This window comes from Silene latifolia, chromosome X (assembly GCF_048544455.1).
Source record: "Silene latifolia isolate original U9 population chromosome X, ASM4854445v1, whole genome shotgun sequence".
In the NCBI taxonomy this organism is placed as follows: domain Eukaryota; kingdom Viridiplantae; phylum Streptophyta; class Magnoliopsida; order Caryophyllales; family Caryophyllaceae; genus Silene; species Silene latifolia.
In genome coordinates, this window is record NC_133537.1 from 97,735,034 (window position 1) to 97,746,668 (window position 11,635).

At 40.2% G+C, this 11,635-nt stretch overlaps 1 non-coding gene across 1 annotated transcript; it reads right to left on the reverse strand.

Moving 5' to 3' along the window:
- Window positions 1-560: 560 nt before the first annotated feature.
- On the reverse strand, window positions 561-667 carry LOC141625634 (small nucleolar RNA R71). Its single transcript, XR_012535402.1, has one exon. It is a non-coding gene; the product is annotated as a small nucleolar RNA R71 (small nucleolar RNA).
- Between the last annotated feature and the right edge of the window lie 10,968 nt (window positions 668-11,635).

The window sequence follows — 11,635 nt, forward strand, 5'->3', positions numbered from 1 at the left end:
TAATTTATTACCTATTGATTTCGAGATTTAAAGGATCTTAACCAACAATAGAAGAGTTGCTAGAGGTACTTCAAGAGTTGTAGGTATTGGAGAGATTGTGCACATTCAACCAAATAACATTGAGTTTATCAACCCTTTTGCAAGAGAAGAAGAGGATAACCCAATACAAAACCCACCACAAAGTCAACCCACAATGCCTAAATTCTCATCACATTCCGTACCAAGCGAGGAGAACCTACCAAATGGTACTCCTACACCACAACATTTAACCGGTAATTTCATTGCCAATTCCGCATTCATACAACTAGTTGAGAGAAGTCAATTTGGAGGGATGCCTAGTGAAGACCTCACATATGGAGACTTTTTGTGACTATTGTGATGCGATTTCTCAAACCGGAGTGACTCAAGACCAAATCCGATGGGTCTTATTTCCTTTTTCATTGATTGGTACCACGAAACAATGGTTGAAAAGCCTAGACAAGGCTACTCTTGGTATTGATTCATGGAAGAAGTTGGCACTTGCTTTCTACAAGAAATTCTATCCTCCGAAGAAGACTAACATGTTGAGAGCCCAAATCACCATGTTCAAACAAAGGGATGAGGAATATTTGTATGAAGCATGGAAGATATTCAAGGACACTTGTTGATCTTGTCCACACCATGGACTTAGCGAGTGGTTCCTTGTACAACAATTTTGGAATGGTCTATATGAAGACTCCGGAAACATTCTCAATATGGGATCCAATGGTATGTTCACCGAAGTTGATGACAATCAAACATGGAATAAAATTGAGGAAATGACAGTCCATAACTCGCAATATAGTAGACCTCGGAAGGCTACTAGAGGAGGAAAGCATGAGGTGGATTCCATTACTCAATTAGGTGCTCAACTAAGTGGTCACATTGACACCATTAATTTGAAATTTGAGAAGGCCATGGCTAAACTTGAAGAGGCCTCCAAATCGCCCAAGCAACATGTTAATGTTATGGTGGCATCATCAATAATTCCAAGTGGAGTATGTGCGAGTTGTGGAACTTTGGGACATGACAAAAGTGAATGTATGGGAACAAGTGAACAAGTGAATGCTTTCCAAGCATACACGAGTAGCACCCCTTATTCAAACTATTACAATGAGAACACCAAATTCCATCCAAACCTTTCATACAAAAGCCAAAATGTTCAAAATCCTCAACCAACATACACCCCACCTCCAATGAGAAACCAAGCTCAAAGACCCTTTTACAACCAAAACCAAGGTTATTAAAATCAACCTCCATATAATCAATCCAATGACCAAGGCTTTGATGTTCAAAAAGTGGTCCTCCAAATGCAAAAGAACCAACAAGAATTTTTCACTCAAATGCAAAAAGATAGCCAAGCAAAAGACATCACCATCAACAACATACTAGCTCACACAAAGATGTTGGAAACCCAAATGTCTCAATTAGTATCTTCTAGCTCTCAAAGACAAATGGGGCAATTACCACCTCAAGGTAATCCCCCAAGACATGAATCGGTTAGTGCCATCCATTTGAGAAGTGGTACAAGATATGAAGGGCCGAAGAGGCCCATTGATGAAGATGTTGTGAATTCTAGTGACAAGCAAAGAGTTGAAAACTCTAAGGAAGAAGAAGAACCCACCACCATTCAAGGAGTTTCAAAGAAGAAGAATTAAGAGAAGGCTAAAGAAAAAGAGCCTATTGTGATTAGACTTCCATTTCCGAGTCGTCAAGCTAAACCTAAGTTTGATGAACAACTTGGAAAGTTCATGGAGATTGTAAAGAACTTAAAAGTCTCAATTTCATTCACGGAATTAATCAATCATGTTCCGGCCTATGCGAAATACATGAAAGATATTCTTACAAAGAAGAAATCCATCCGGAAGTTAGAGACTATTGCATTCACTAAAGTGAGTAGTGCTATTCTTCAAGGGAGTTCACCTCTAAAACTCAAAGATCCGGGAATTTTCTCTATTCCATGCTCCATTGACGACACTACAATCAACAAAGCATTATTTGACCTTGGGGCAAGTGTGAGTGTCATGCCATACTCGGTGTGCAAAAGGCTAGGAATGGGATAACTCAAATGCACCAATATCATGCTTCAAATGGCGTATCGATCGACGAAGACACCTTTAGCGGTATGGGAGGATGTGCCTGTAAGAATTGGCAAGTTCTTCATCCCGTTGGACTTTGTTATTGTTGACATGGAGGAATATTCCAACATTCCTATCATTTTAGGAAGACCCTTCTTACATACCGCGGGAGCGGTGATTGATGTGAAACATGGAGAGCTCACACTTGAAGTGGGAGATGAAACAATCACTTTTAACCTTGACAAGACAATAAGAGCTCCCCGCTTACATGAGCCATGTTTCATGATTGATCACTATAGCCGAGAAAGTAATAGGAAGAAGTTGGCATCTCAATGCAAAGAACAAGCTATGGGTAAAGAATCACAACCCATATGGAAGAAGAAAGAGAATAATCTTCAAGATGCTCCATCCAAAGAGCAAGGAAATTGCAACAATGAGAGCTTGAATAGCTCACCACCACTCATGACAAGTAATGAAGAAGGCCTCATTGGCCATGATAACAAGAAAGAGGAGTTGTTTCCATCAACTCATGATACTATAGGGAAGCAAGCTAGTGAAGTATGTGGTGTATGGGATGACGAATTCGATGGGTTAGTAAATCCCTACATTGACAATGCTATAGACCAAGGCTTTGGTGACCATCTTGACTCAAGTCACCACCATGAAGAACACAATGTGCAAAGGTCTATTGAAGATCTTTATAATGACAATGAACAAGCCTTCGACTACTTCTACAAGGTATTGAGCAACATCAACAACACCTTGGCTATGCCCCCTTGACATCTCATCGAAAAAATGAGAGTTTGGTGGAGTCCTCCCTAAACCAACATTTGTAAATATTCTAACCCCTTAACTTGCATTTTATTCTTGTATTGCATTTTTTGTCAATTTTGGATTTACATTTGTACATTTTGATCAAGCTTATCCTTTTGAGAGAAAGTGAGGGAGGGACTTAAATGTTTCTTGATGTGTATTGTTTGGACTAGTGTGGGTATAGCAATTGCCTAGGCTATCCGAGCCTTCGTAATGCACCTACAATGAAGACCAAAGGAATGAAGAAGAAATGACTTGGGATATGAAGATACCCACGGGTGGAACTGAACCCGTGAGGTACAAGAGTGATCCGAGCGTCCTAGAGGGAACCCGCTCGTCTTGGATGAAATCCGAGCGTCCGAGCAATAAGACGCTCGTCCTTACAGAGCCGAAAAGAAAAATTTGGTACTGAACTACAATCCGAGCGTCTCCTCAAGAATCTGCTCGTCTCAGTCTAAAGACGCTCGTCTCAGTGAGAATCCGCTCGTCCTGGTTAAATCAAAATTTAGGATTTCACTCTAACTCTGAATACGAGCGTCCCCAGAGCAATCCACTCGTCTCAAGCCAGAATCCGCTCATCTCCTCCAGAAGACTCTCGTCTTAACACGGGTTTTATTTTCTAATGCTGACTGAACTACAATCCGAGCGTCCCGTGCCTAAGCCGCTCGTCTCCTACTGCTGAATTGCAAAAACACGGGATTTTAAACCACCTTTTCCATTTCATTTAATTCTTTCAAAAAACAAACACACATTCAAAACCCTCAAAAAACCCTCAATCCCATCATCCATAAAACTCAATTTCCTCAACCAAATTCACGAAAATCAAACCTAAACTTCCTCAAAACTCAATCAAATCACTCATTTATCAACAAAAAGCCATTCAAACATCAAAATCCTCAAAGATTGAATCGATTTTCTAGGGTTACAAGCAAATTTCGAAAATCATAAATCGATTTGGGATTCATTGAAGCTTGAGGATACTAGAAGAATTCAAGAAAATCATTGGTTGTTGATACATACAAGGAGAAGAATAATGGCTAGGACTAAAGGTGGAAACAAGGCACCCCCAAAATCAAATCTTTCAAAGAGGCAACAAGCTCTTCAATCTTCCAAAGCTTTGGTGGTACAACAAGCAAGCGTGGAAATTCAAGAAACTCCTAGTCCTATGGTGGAAGCTACTACTCCTATCCCGGTTATCGAGCAATTACATGAATATCCAGAGGTAACTTTCATATCCGATTCTCATAGGAAGGCTTTTATATCTCTTGCTAAGAAAACAATTTTGCCCACTGATGTGTATCCTAAATATGATGTTTTACACCCCATTTTACACGCATTTTAGAGCTCATATGTGTAGTTTATGCTACTATTTTCCGTATTTCCGTCTACTTTCGTGTTTTTGTATACTTTTGCAGAAATGTGAAGAATCCAGCGAAAATCGAGCCGAATCCGTCCCTAGGTACCTTGCATTGTATTTGACGTGAAGTATTTACTCAAGAAACGAACTTGGTGCGCATTTCAAGGCCTGAAAGACAAGTTTATGAAGAATTTAGAAGCGGACTACCAGCTACAGTGGTCGATCGACTGGTTCCTATGGTCGATCGACCAGAGCACGACTTCCAGTAGCTCCTGTACAGTGCAGTCCAGTCGATCGACCGGTCCCAGTGGTTGATCGAACACACCGTTGATCTGACGCAAGTTAAAAGATCGAGAATTAGGAAGCCCATTGTAATTAGGTTTTAGGAATAAGTGTTACGTTATGTTCCTATATAACGTAACCTGATGTTTTGAGAATATTATCAAGTCTTTTATTCATTCAGTTTTTAGGGATTCATTCAGATTTTGAGCATAAAAATAATTAGGGTTCATAATTACTCAAGACAATTTATTGTTGCTTTCAGATTCTTCTTCTTGCTTTCTACTGGTAATTTACGTTCTTAAATTTCAGTTTTATCTTTATTCGTTCATAGATTAGAAATTGCTAGCTAGATTTCCCAAAGCCATATTATTGTTTTATGTTAGTTATTCATTTAGTTAATTTAAATATGAATTCGTTTGCTCTATTAGTTAATCTTATCGTTGCTATCATCAATATCGTGAGTAGCTAAATCCCGTGTGCTAAGATGTAGGGAATCTGTAGGTTAGACGACTTCAATTCAGGCGACCTGTTTCGGGCTCTGGTCGATCGACTGGGGCCGTTTTAGATTAGCTATGTTTTAATTAATTAAATTGCTATATTTGACTAATCGAGTGCACGCGACTAGTTGAATGTTTAGGATTTCACCGACCCGTTAAGATCGAAAGATAGGGAAGGGAGATAGCCTACCTAATTAAGACGACTAAATTAATAAGATCGAGAGATAAGTTAATTTAGATTCATTAATCAAGAACGAAAGTTGGTATTAGTGAGATTAGGGACTCGTAGCTTAGGCCGAAAGGTTGTTACCTGTTAAATTGGACCGAGAGGACTTTTTATTTTTCCCGTCTAACATGCTTAAGACAGATTACCTAGAATTGCCGCCGTCGAAATTACAGTGAACCGACCATCTTTGCATCCTTTTTAATATTTGATTTCATCCATTTATTTAGTTTACTTTTAATTTCATTGCATTTAGTTATAGAACAATTCAAAACAAACCCCTACATATTTGTTACTTTATACTTAAATAAGACAACTATTAATTGCATCGCCTCTCTGTGGTTCGACCCTGACTGCCACTAGCTATAGCAGTAGTTTGGATTATAAATTTATCTTTGGTACTCTACGACGGTATCAAATTTTGGCGCCGTTGCCGCGGAGGCAATTGTTTAAATTTTTAGTTGTTTTTATTTTAGTCTTTTCTCAGTTTAAGGGACATCTGTTCCTTAAACTATTCTCATATTCTACTTGTAGTTTCCTCTTATGCGCATGTCATAGGGTGGTGAATTACTACCGTTCAATCCTGAGATTGAGAAGACTTTGCGTGAGTTGAGACGATCATCTAGAGTATTGCCGACAGAGGAAGAGCTGAGTACTATGTCCAGTTACTATGAGAACGAACTATTCGAGGAGGATCCACCTTCATCTCCTATTTCTACTTCATCAGCTGAGACCGTCACATCTCCAGATATGGATGAAGAAGCTAGTATAGCCAGTCACTCCGAGCCGAAAGCTGAGAATCTCTACAAGGGATTCACATTGCCAGCTGGGACAGATAGGAAATTCGAACCAAAACCAAAGCTTACATTAACTTGGTTGAGAAAAACCAATTTGGGGGAGCTGCAAATGAAGATGCGGCTAAGCATATGGAGACATTCATTGACTCTTTGTTGCTCCATACCCCCACCCACAGTGTGACTCGGATCGGTAAAGGAGACAATGTTCTTATTTTCGCTCCGTGATGCTGCTAGGGAGTGGTACCGAGATCTGGATCGAGCTGCTAATGGGATTACTGATTGGAATTCGTTGGCCTTAGCATTTTATAAGAAATAATTCTCTGCATCGAAGACTAATGCGATTAGAGCTCAGATCACGAGCTTTAAACAGGGTCTTGATGAGGATTTTCATGAGGCATGGGCCCGTTTCAAGAGACTGGTGCGAACTATTCCGCACCATGGGTTTGAGAAGTGGTTTCTGTGTAACCAATTCTACAATGGTCTTTATGATGATCAGAGAGCTATCCTAGATGCTGCAGCTAATGGGAGATTTCAGAAAAATAGCGGTGAGACAAAGGGGTGGAAAATCATCGATGACATAGCCATCCATAAAGCTGAGCATGGGAATTCTAGAGGAAATCAGAGGAGGTCAGCTGAATCACCTGCTGTTGCTGCAATAGAGGCCCTTAATGCGAGATTCGACAAGATAGACTTTAGGGGATCCAAAAAAGGAGGTATATACAAGGTTAATGCTGTTTCAGACGGTCCCTTTTTATGCAAAAGATGTGGAGCCTGAAGTATGTGCTGCCTTTCAACATTATAGGCAGTCTGGTACATATCCCGATCCCTCTAATGTCCACCCCAATTTGAGGTGGACCAACCAGAATGTCCTTAATCGGGTCCTCAGCAGCAGCAGCAGCAGAATTATATGCCCCCTCATAAGCAGCAGCAGCCATATCAAAAGCCTCCGTATATCCCTCAACAGCAGCAGATCCAAAGTTCCAATTTTACTGAGTTGAAAAATTTGTTGCTAAAGGAGTCCCAAGCTAGAGAGGCCGGGATGAAAATGTTGGAGGCCAAATTGCTCAATTGGCTAGCAAGAGTGCAACTCGAGCTCCGAGGCATTTACCGTCGCAGCCGGATAAAAAAGAGACTCTTAATGCAATTACTTTGAGGAGTGGGTCTACCCTTGATGGGCCCGCTATGGTCGAGGAAGCTACTGGAAAAGATGAGGCGGAACCATGTAAGAAGAAGGCAGTAATGAACAGTGGCAAGAAAAAGACGACTAGCAGGTATATCAGTCGATCGACTAATACACCTGGTCGATCGACCAGTCTGCGCAACAGTACAGGTTCTGGTTCTGAGGAAGTCAGTCGATCGACTGACACTCATGGTCGATCGACTGAACACGCTGCTGAAGTTGAACCTTTTCGTCCTCCAATGCCAGATAACTTGAGGGACCACTTATTTCTGAGTACGACGACTCCGAAAATATTGAGGCAAGACCCAAATGCTTGATGGGTGATCCGGTTCCAAAGTATGACCCGATGACGATTAATGGTTCATTTTTGTGACGGTCTGAAGAAGGGTCAAGCTACAACAAGGATAAGGTAGTGGATTTTCAGCCTAAATCCACCGATGCCGGTATGAGAGACTTAGAGGAGAGGGCCAAGTTGCTTCTTACAGCCCTCTATCCAGAGAGATTAGTGTCGACAAAGGAACAGGTATCATTTAACAAATTTGAAAATGTTATTCGTAGTTTAAATGTGCAAGTTCCTTTCTTAGAATTAGTTAATCAAGTGCCTGCTTACATGAAATTTATGAAGCAACTTTTGTCTAAAAAGAAGTCACTTGGTACTGTGCAATCTGTCGCACTAACTGAGGAGTCATGTTCCTATTTGACCCATATTGCACCTCACAAACTAGAAGACCCAGGTAGCTTTTCAGTCCCATATAGTATTGGCACCTTTTCTATTGAGAAGGCATTTTGTGACCTAGGAGCCAGTATTAGTGTCATGCCTTTGAGTCTAGCTAGGAAATTGGGTTTGACCAAGTTTGCAATCACAAACATGACTGTACAGATGGCTGATCATTCTACGGTCCAGCCTATAGGAGTCTTAGAGGACATTCATGTGCAAATAGGAAAGTTCTTTTTCCCTGTTGACTTCGTTGTGCTTGATATGCCCGAAGATGCTCAGATACCTATCATTCTGGGTAGACCATTTCTGCACACTGCTGGTGCAGTTATAGATGTTGACTCAGGGACATTGACTTTTAAGGTAGGGAAACATTCCATTGTCTTTGCCCAGACAGCTAAGAAGAAAGATCCTATGTGGCCAGTCACTTGTAATATGGTTTCTGAAAAGAAATCTTATTTTGTGCTTCCTGATATGCCTGCCCCTGTGCCTATTCCTGTTGTAACACCTCCGCCCCAGATTGGGAGCAAATTGGAGGAATTTTCTTCTGTTTTGGATATTGCAGGAGCTGGCTTGGGGGAAGGAAGAGCCGCATGTTGCTCCAGCTGTGAAGGAGCCAATCGTTCAAAGAGGCGGCTTAGGATGTCTTAGCTATGGCACTGATGAGGAGCCTGATGAGGAGCCAGTCAAAGTGACAGAGTTCGATTTGGATTTGATGAGCCAGACGAGGTCATTGATTGGGAAGATATCAGAGGTGTTGATCCGTTGAGTTCTGCGGATATTGGAATGGCTAGGAGCCCCGCTGAGGAGATGAGTTCTGTAGAGGCTACTTCTTGTAGCCAGAAGCCGAGCAAGTGGGCCATTCCGTGGCCATTCTTGATCAACTATTAGTTGATTTAATTTTCTAAAAAGACACTTTATTACTTTCGTTAAACTTTCTTTGTATTGCTTTTGTGTGCGTGAGACTTCGCTTTAATTCAGTTTGCTTAGGATTTAAAGACCTTTAGACTGTTACTTTGGGTTTTTGCGCAATTTTGGGCGCGTTATTATGTGTATTTGCAGGTTTCTGGACCTCCTTAGCTCAATTCATTGAGCTAATTCGAAGAAAATCAGAACTTACAGTAGGTTTTCTGGTCGATCGACTGCCTCCTATGGTCGATCGACAGAGCCGCGACACCAGGAGCTTCTGTTCCTGTTCACTCTGGTCGATCGACTGCCTGCTATGGTCGATCGACCACTGCCGCTGCTGTACCTGTTCACGACCATCCCCCTGCTGTGTTTGGTCGATTTCTGTTTTCTACGGTTTTCTTATTTTGCACATAATTTTGCGTTTCGTAAATTGCTTTCTCGGAATTACGCGCGATACTTTTGCTTCTTTTCAGGTACTTATTGGTAGCACTGCTGGCTACTGAAACCTCCTAGCTCACGCTGGTTTAGGGAGGTTTCCTTTTGCTGCGTTTAAAGTCTTGTGAGTTCTCAAGTCACCTTCATGTCTTGTTTAGTTAATTTATCGCAAAATTCCCGTTTCCCTTTTATTTCATTATATGATTTTGCACAATGGGGACATTGTGTGATTTGGTTTGGGGAAGGGTTTTGCATAGCATTCATATGTTTTTGCATTCACGTTTAATTATTCTGTTTGCATTGTTATTTAATTTCTCCATATATACAGAGAATTCAAAAAATTTTGAAAAATTTCAAAAAAATTCAAAAAATTGCACGTTTACTTTTGCATTTAGGTCGAGTCGGAATGGTAGTATTTCAATGATGACATTGCATTTTCAGCTGTTTTATGCCTAAGCCGTGATAAATTGACATGTTATTAGTAGAATCATTTGCATAATCTACGAGTTTTCGTTAAATATCTTGCTGAACTTTAAACTTGACTTAAAATTTTGGCAAGCTACTTATATTTCTGAGTTTTAGAGCCTATAACTAGTGACATTCATGACCAGTTCATTTAGGATGTGAGTAGTTACTCCTTATGAGACATGTTATATCAATATGCATAAATATGAACTTAATCTGCTTAATACATGTATGGATTCGGGTTCGTGGTTAGTTGACACATGTGGTAGAGGTCAACCCTTTATTCTTTTTTCCCATAAGCTCCACACTGCCAAAAATAGCCTTTTTGTCCCGTTAACTACATCCTACATTTAGCCCGCCCTTGTCAAGATAGTAGTTTATGTTCTTGGGATTGTTACTTCGTTTTTGGTAGCCAATGCTCATTTTGAGATGATGTTGGGAAGATGAAAAAGGAAAGAAAGAGAAAAATAGAATTGAAAAAAAAAAAAAAAAGTTCGATCTATGGTCGGTCGACTAGACTCATTGGTCGATCGACTGAAGCCCGAGAAGAGAAAGAAATCAAAATCGCATAATTCAAAGTCTTTATTAAATGGCGATTTTTGCTCCCATATTTCATTTGTATTTTATGGGGAGTTGATTAATTATGGAGATGGTGAGATTTGTGCTTGCTATTAGCACCGTTTCGATTGAAATCTTGAGCAAGAAGTTGGATGTTGCTATAATTTGGTTCCCTTAGTTACTAGCTTGGCTTTTAACTCTGTTTTTATCCAAATTTATTTTAGCCTCTTCTTACCCATACCTCACATATCCATATTTACCTCGGCATGTGTCATGGTCATTTGTTTGGTTGGAATGCATATGTATGGTTGTAGAGATTATTTTCATATTAGATTGCAGGCATGTTCTTATAGGTCGTAGTTAGGTGAGTGTCATTACAAAATGAATTCTTCCTATCTTTTGCAAATTTTCACCTGTGCTTATGTGTGATATGAGCGACCCGTGAGAGTCCATAATGATAAGTCTCTATAAGTTGATGGTTCAGCAGTTTTTGATGACTACATAACTCGTTTGCACGATTCACATTGCTAATTGATTGTTAGTTGTTGCATTAAATTGGTTTAGGCTTTACATGTTGCATTTCGCTCTGAGAATTGAACTCATTCCATTAGGTTTTAGGATCGAGTTTTGTTCTTGCTTGAGGACAAGCAAGGGTTTGGTTTGGGGAAGTTTGATGCGTGTCCTAAATATGATGTTTTACACCCCATTTTACACGCATTTCAGAGCTCATATGTGTAGTTTATGCTACTATTTTCCCTATTTCCGTCTACTTTCGTGTTTTTGTATACTTTTGCAGAAATGTGAAGAATCCAGCGGAAATCGAGCCGAATCCGTCCCTAGGTACCTTGCATTGCATTTGACGTGAAGTATTTACTCAAGAAACGAACTTGGTGCGCATTTCAAGGCCCGAAAGACAAGTTTATGAAGAATTTAGAAGCGGACTACCAGCTACAGTGGTCGATCGACTGGTGCTTATGGTTAATCGACCAGAGCATGACTTCCAGTAGCTTCAGTACAGTGCAGTCTAGTCGATCGACCGGTCCCTGTGGTCGATCGACCGCACCGTTGATCTGACGCAAGTTAAAAGATCGAGAATTAGGAAGTCCATTGTAATTAGGTTTTAGGAATAAGTGTTACGTTATATTCCTATATAACGTAACCTGATGTTTTGAGAATATTATTAAGTCTTTTATTCATTCAGTTTTTAGGGATTCATTCAGATTTTGAGCATAAAAATAATTAGGGTTCATAATTACTCAAGACAATTTATTGTTGCTTTCGGATTCTTCTTCTTGCTTTCTACTGGTA